Source organism: Anabas testudineus, chromosome 14, assembly GCF_900324465.2.
Source record: "Anabas testudineus chromosome 14, fAnaTes1.2, whole genome shotgun sequence".
Classification (NCBI taxonomy): domain Eukaryota; kingdom Metazoa; phylum Chordata; class Actinopteri; order Anabantiformes; family Anabantidae; genus Anabas; species Anabas testudineus.
Window position 1 is genome coordinate 14,199,740 of NC_046623.1, and position 7,276 is coordinate 14,207,015.

Genomic DNA, 7,276 nt, shown 5'->3' on the forward strand with positions numbered 1-7,276 from the left:
AGCTGTCAGCCCAGAATTAACATAGAGAGTGAAACCAGACAAATTAACCTTCACCAGGGGATCAACCCTCACCATCTGCAGTGGATTACATTTGGAAGGACGAATGTGCGCAGGCACATAAGTACACATACAGACGAAAGTAGTTCATTGGGTGTTTAATCTTGGAGCTGAAGATAAAAAGAACAAAGATGGAAAGTAATGTTTATTCAGAAGGAGACTGTCAACAGCTGGAAGAGGAAGCTGATTCACTAGTTGTTTATTGGGATCAATGAATATTTAAGAACTACGGCGCTAACGTATAAACAGGAATGATCCTCATTATTTATTATTCGTCATCGTGATCCAACTTTTATCCTTTTATTCCGACAGTGGGAAAATTATTAGTCATCAAATCCAGATATTTGAGATGTGCACATGCAGTAGATCATAAACACAGTAGATCTTTTACAATGTGCTAATTTCAGCATGATTTGTAAATTATGAAGTATAAGTGGAAATGTTTTGGTCTACTGGTTTTCATTTAATACTCATATTATGCATGTCCTTTGTCTTTTCTAGTCATTGGTTCCTTGACAAATCTCTGCTCTAGCAATAACTGGGCACACCTATCTTATTATTATAACAAATATTAGGACAAGAAAAACTGCGAAGATGTGGTCTTTGGATTTTCTTTGACTTTGCATCCTTAAAACAGTGGAGGGCAGGTGCAAACCGTGCAAGGAAAGGACTTCAGTTAAGTACTCAAGGGTTAGAGCAAGATGGTGTTTTTGATTGAATTTTAGTGCAGATGTTGTTTTTACGAAGTGACTGTTAGATTTTTAATAATCACCCAGCTCACAGTCTTTCCCCTGTGACCTCATATGAACTAACAATCTACTCCTCAAATCCAGTTTCATGGGGCGATAATTTTTAAGTAATGGTCGATCACCAGGCAGTGTTCAATTATACATACAGATATTAAATAAAATGCCTAATCATACACTACAGTATTTACTTAGTAATAAATTGAGCACACACACATAATCTTGTTTCTTTTAACTTGTGAAACCTCTACTAATTCCATTTCCTTCATTAACTCTGTGCTTCATTAAAAACTCAGTGTGTATGAAGCTCTCTCTTAGCTGTGCAGCAGTATTGGTGGCATAATTAGTTTTGGGGGAAGTCAGCTCCAGGGACAAACTTTTACCAAGAATGTGTTTAGAGTTTGATAAAACCATTTCAATGACTGACAAACTTACAAAACGTCACTTATAATTTTCAGGTTAATAATAATAACCATAATAATATTATAATAATAAGTTAATAATATAACCATAGCATTTAAGAGAGGTTATGTGGTGTTTTGGTAATTTAACAACAAACCAACAGGAGGTGAATGCAGATTAACCACTTTATTTAGCAGTGAGATCTGCAGCAAAGCGACCACATTTACTTAGACCCCCTTTTTCAATGAAAGGCAAATTTCAGCTTTAGCAAGCATAGAGTTAAAAGCGCAGTATTAAAAACAACACGAGGGGCTGCAGATTTGGTGGCTTGTTGTTTCAGGTCCCAGTGAGAAGATGAAATATAATCCAGAAAGTCTGGTCTGAATAATAGATCAACAAGTTTGAATAATAGATGCCAACACACTGCAGCAGTTTATCGCTGTATCCCCAGACACACTGATCACAGGAGAAATATATGTTTCACACTACGGCGTCATACACACTGTTTCTGTCGTTCATACAGTAAGGTGCACCAGAACACAGCTCTAAAAAGAGGTCCTAGAAAAGTTTTTAGAAGATTTATTTAGCCTGATAAATTAACAACACCTCAAAACACAGTTTCTACAAATGGGGACTGGAACTAAATTCTCTGAACAGCATCCAGCACTTTTTTATCTGCGGCTCTGGGACGTCAGAGTCAGATTATATCTCACGGTAGAGGAGCTGTCTAAACAGATGACGTGTGAATGAGAAAGTAAAAATAAGTCTCACCAGTCATGCACGGTCTTCCCAGAGGGCAAGGCGTTTTATATTGAGTCCACAGTTGCTGGACAACACAAGGCGTGCGGTCCACTGCCAAACACATGCATTTTATTGATTTTATTCATAGGTCAAGAAGGGAAAAATATTATTAAACCGCTCAGTGCCAAATTATTTTTACAGCCACTTAACTTCCCAAACACCTTTGCATTGATGGACATTTTCAAAATGAGCTTGTTTGTGCCACCCAAAGAGTAGAGAATTAAATTTAATGTGACTTTTATGCTCCCCTGCTCCATGAAAAAATGTAGTAAATTAGTGAGACTGAAACTTTCTCATTACTTTGTTTTTTTTAAACTAATTTTAACTTATCTAATAGCTTCAGGGAGACTTGCAAACAGTTCTGCGTGGAGAGAATCTGGCAACGCAGACATAATAAGCAGACCTGGGTATGGTTTGGCAAATTGATCCCTCATTCATTTGAATGCAAGTAGCTGCATTCACCCTAAACCCATTTTTCTGTTGTTCTATATTTAATCCTCATGGTTAAAAAAAATGATCCCAAGTGGTCCTCAGGGAAAACCATGAAACTGCTGCCTGGCTTTCGTTAACAGGGTGATGTCTCTGACACTGTACAGCTGCAAGAGTAACCTTTCACTCCACTTCCTCCTAACTCCCAAGGCAAGAGCAAGAGGAAGAGGAAGAGGAAGAGAAAGAGTAAGAGGAAGAGTAATAGTGTTCCTCTCTGCTTCAAATTCTCCAAAATCTAGCTGTACTAAAAATTTACAACAGCAACTTACCAACTTACCATGATGACGATGCCACAAACATGCCTCTGCTAACGTCTCATAGTAACTAAAGTTTCTAGTTGTACTATCCTCGTGACTTGGATTCTTGGTCTGCTGTTGTTGTTAGTTTCAGCTTAGTAATCACTGAGCATTTCCACGTTTGGCCTAACAAAGCCACCCAAATTAGTTTGGTTTCGACAAGGAGGCGGTTTCAGCTGCAGCCAATTAGCCACGTGTTTAAGGCACCTGTGGAGCTGGATCTCAGCAGAAGCATCAGCGCTTTTGTTCAACTCTTCTTGTGTGAAGACCTGTGAATCTACCTGTGCAAGTCCACCAAGCATAAGACAATGTTCTTTAATCTTTTGTACCTCCTCTTTGCTAGGCCAGGCTTCCTTCTCTTTTCTTTATCTCCTCTCATCTCAGCACACTCTCAGCCAGACTTCCTCCACCTCTACCTCTTTTTCTTTTCCTCTGTGGAACTTTATTATTAAACTCTTATTTTTTCACTATTAACTTTAAAGTATTGGCTTATTTGAAGTTGCTCATTTCCTTTCTGACTTAGAAAGAGAGGGAATGATGGAAGAACGAGATGTGACAGTAGAGGATGAGACACGTTTGCCAAATGAGACAACCTTGTTCACTGTGTGTGTCAGTTTAAGAGTGATGTTAATTTCATATGAAGGGCTTCACCCTCAACTCCGCAGGGAGTGGAGGAAGCCAAAGTCAGACTACAGGTGGATGCTGGCACAGAGGTGAGGATTTACATGCAAAAGTTGCTGGTATGCATCTCCTGGGGTTGAAAGGGCAAACTCCTTACATCTAGCTGAAAGTGTCTGATGTGACATCAGTGTCATCAACACGTCTCACTGAAGCTAGCTTGTTTAAATGTAATTTTTTTTTATTAATTTAACAATGCAGTAAAAACTATTAGTAAAGATGTCAGCAGATGCAAACTTGGTTTTCACTTGTCAGGAATCCATTTCTTCCATTTTGTCCTTGGGAGTTGGCTGAGTCCAGATCGACCAGATTGTACGGTCACTGCTCAGAATAACAAGGACGACTATTAGTTCCCTTATCACCGTCTATGATTTCATCTAATTTACTTTTAGAAACTTTGCAGACAGACAAGAAGAAATGTTTTCTGCTTCTTTTTGTTGTTCTTGACTTCACTGTTTTCTGAACTCTATGCACACTGAGAGTCACTAAACCAGGACTAAGTCATGTATGTGTTAAAACAAGGATTCTGATTCTTATCAGTGCTATGCTGGGTGGTTGTTTACTTTTTCATACTGACTTCCAAATATGCTGATCTAGAGAAATTGGCGGGACATGATTTCACCACAAATGTGCAGCACTGGAAGCTCTCACACCCCCGAGCAGTCCGGCAGTAACAGTGATCACTAAGATTAAAGTCTGTCGAATATCCTGTCAGAATAATTTCAAATATAGTTATCCTGTAATTATAGCAAACATCTAAGACACTTACTATAAAAGTGTTATTGCAGAGCAGCAAATTATAATGATCATTTGTTAGAGGTTGTGTTTTGTAGCCAGATGAGAAAAAGACTGAAAAAACCCTTTGCATCATTTTAAATCTCTAACACAATCACAAGCACAGCGGTCTGTAAGCACACTCGCTGAAAACAGGCTCACTTGCCATTTGATAGAAAATAGAAACGCACTGTTTTCTGTATTACTTTTATTTTAGTGCTGCATTTTGCCCACAGCAGAATTCTGCAGCCTGGGTGGCTGTGCCTACTGAGCAGGCAGAGAAAAATCAAGCTGCTCGCAAGTTAAGATCTCAAACTCCACTCTGCTGTGGTGCAGGTCAGCTGTGCAGGAAAGGTGGGTGGGGTAATCAAAGTAAAAGCACCGGTCAACATCACACCTGTACCTGAGAATCTGAGAGAAAAGAGGCCAGGACGTCACTGTATCTCTGCAGCTTTAATATACTTATATATATTTTTAACTGCCCGGCTGACCATACCAAGCGCAAACAGCTGTTTCTCCTCCCCAGGGTGATTTGTAGTGTTGGATGGGCCTATATTTTGGCTCAGTCCTCAAAGTAAGATAATTCAGAAACATTTCCTGTGGCCAAGAGAACACCCAGCACCAAGTCCCACCATAAATAAGAAGTGAACTACCTCGTCTACGATTAGTGCCGTATACAGTACGTGTAAACGGGGGTTAAACTGCAATGATTGTGGTTCATATATTCCACTAATCATTTTAGCTCAGTTTGTGTGTGTGTGTGTGTGTGTGTGTGTGTGTGTGTGTGTGTGTGTGTGTGTGTGTGTACTGGTTTTCATGTATTGTGGGGACAAAAAATTGTTTTTTCACTCACGGTGTGGGGACGGAAAACGTTGTGGGGACAAAAAATGACGTCCCCAAAAGGAAAACGCTGTCAACTTAATGCTGGAGCCATGCTGATATGTGCCAACATGATTTTTAAGGTTGGCCCAAAAGTTACCTTTTTTTCCAAAATGCGTGTGTAGTGTGTGTGTCCACTAGCGCCACCTTAACCTTTGTGACTGCTATTGCACTACCTCCTGTACACACACTCTACTTCCAAATATGGTCAGTCCCACCCACCTACTCAGGTCCCCATTAGGAATGTTTTCAATGGCGACCATTTTAATTGGAGTGTAACCACCGTCGTGGCAAGGTGTGGATGGAAGCTAATCAAGTATGGGCTAACAGCAAACTAAACTCAAAGGTAAGCGATTTTAATTGACTTTTTCTTATATTACTATATGTAATTTTATAAGTACATAGCCAGTGCTCAATGCTTTAGTAGCTCTAAGATATTTATTAGGTGTGGTAGGATAGGCAAAGCTAGCATATTAGCATTGCTTTATTAGCAATCTTTATGCATTACAATGACGGGTAGCTAAACTAGGAAAATAATTATGTTTTGCTAGCCATTATACATACTGCCTAGAAAATGCAAATTAGGAAGCAGCAAACTAAACCAAAATTTTAAAGGGTTTTTCATATTTATAAGTGCATAGCCAATGCTCAATGCTTTAGCAGCTCTAAAGTATGTGCTAGCTGTGGTAGGGTAGGCCATCCTAGCGTGTTAGCAATCCTTAATTAGCATCCTCTATGCATTATAATGACTAGAGGCTAAGTTAGGAAAATAATTATGTTTTGCTAACCATTATTCATACTGCCTAGAAAATGCACATTAGGAAGCAGCAAACTAAACCCAAATTCTAAAGGGTTTTTCATATTTATAAGTGCATAGCCAATGCTCAATGCTTTAGCAGCTCTAAAGTATGTGCTAGCTGTGGTAGGGTAGGCCATCCTAGCGTGTTAGCAATCCTTAATTAGCATCCTCTAGGCATTATAATGACTGGAAGCTAAGTTAGCAAATCTAGCAAAATATTGCTAGACATATGTTTTGCATACTGTCTTGAAGGTGCATATAGAATATACTGTAGATACTACCAGCTTAAAGATTATCTTAATAACTGATAACCATTGAGGGCTCTGTCAATTTGGCTGTATTGTTATTGAAAAAAAAAAAGAAAACCCAGGGAAATAGATTCATATTTGTTTACGTTTACATTTACATTTACATTTAGTCATTTGGCAGATGCTTTTATCCAAAGCAACTTACAAGTAAGGAACAAGGCAAGCAAACTAAATCTAAGTCAAGGAGAAAAAACATCAAAGCATTCATCAGGTCTATCCTTTGCAAATAAGGCTAAACAATCATACAAAATGGTTATGGGTATGATAGTGGTGCAGTCTGGAGAGTGTGTAACAAGCTTAAACTGTCTAAGATGGTTAATTAGTGGCATTTTTTGATATGTGTCTGTCTGTTATGGCACAGATTATACTGTGTGTAAGCTGTGTTACTAATACTAGTTTGAAAAACACTGGTCTTGATGTCTGTGCAGCTCTTATTCCTTGTTTCTCAGCTTCTAACTTGTTTTGGCTTACTGGGCAACACATGTAGCTTGTCTGATATAAACAATGATGTCTTTACAGAAGAGAGGCTTACAGGAGAAAAATCAATCTTGCAGACATCAGCTATCACCTAGTTTTTATTATGTTTGTTTTCTATATGTGATAAATGTGAAAAAAAAACCTCAGTCATGAGGCACTTAATGAGTCTGATTGGGCTGATTGGTATGTTGTATGCATTGTGGACAAAAGAAGTGCTGATAACGAGTATTTGTTTCCATTTTGAAAGAGTAAAGTCTTTATCAAAATATAATTATGTTGAAATGTTTGATTTTGACATCTTTGCAGATATGTCCAAGTAGGGAGGGTGTACAGCCTTCAGAAGTGTCCCATGCTGCTTCAACCTCAGAAGTAGAAATGGTTGAGCCTGCATGTGCACTCAGCAGTCCAAAAGAGGTATGCTTGTAAACAGCACTTGACACAGTACTGATACTGTGTGTTTCATAGCAGATATTTAGTTGTATTCTAGTTTCAGTCAGAATAGCTAGACATTTAGAGTTGATGTGTCTTGAACGCTAATCATCAAGGATCACAGGCAACACATTAGAAGCT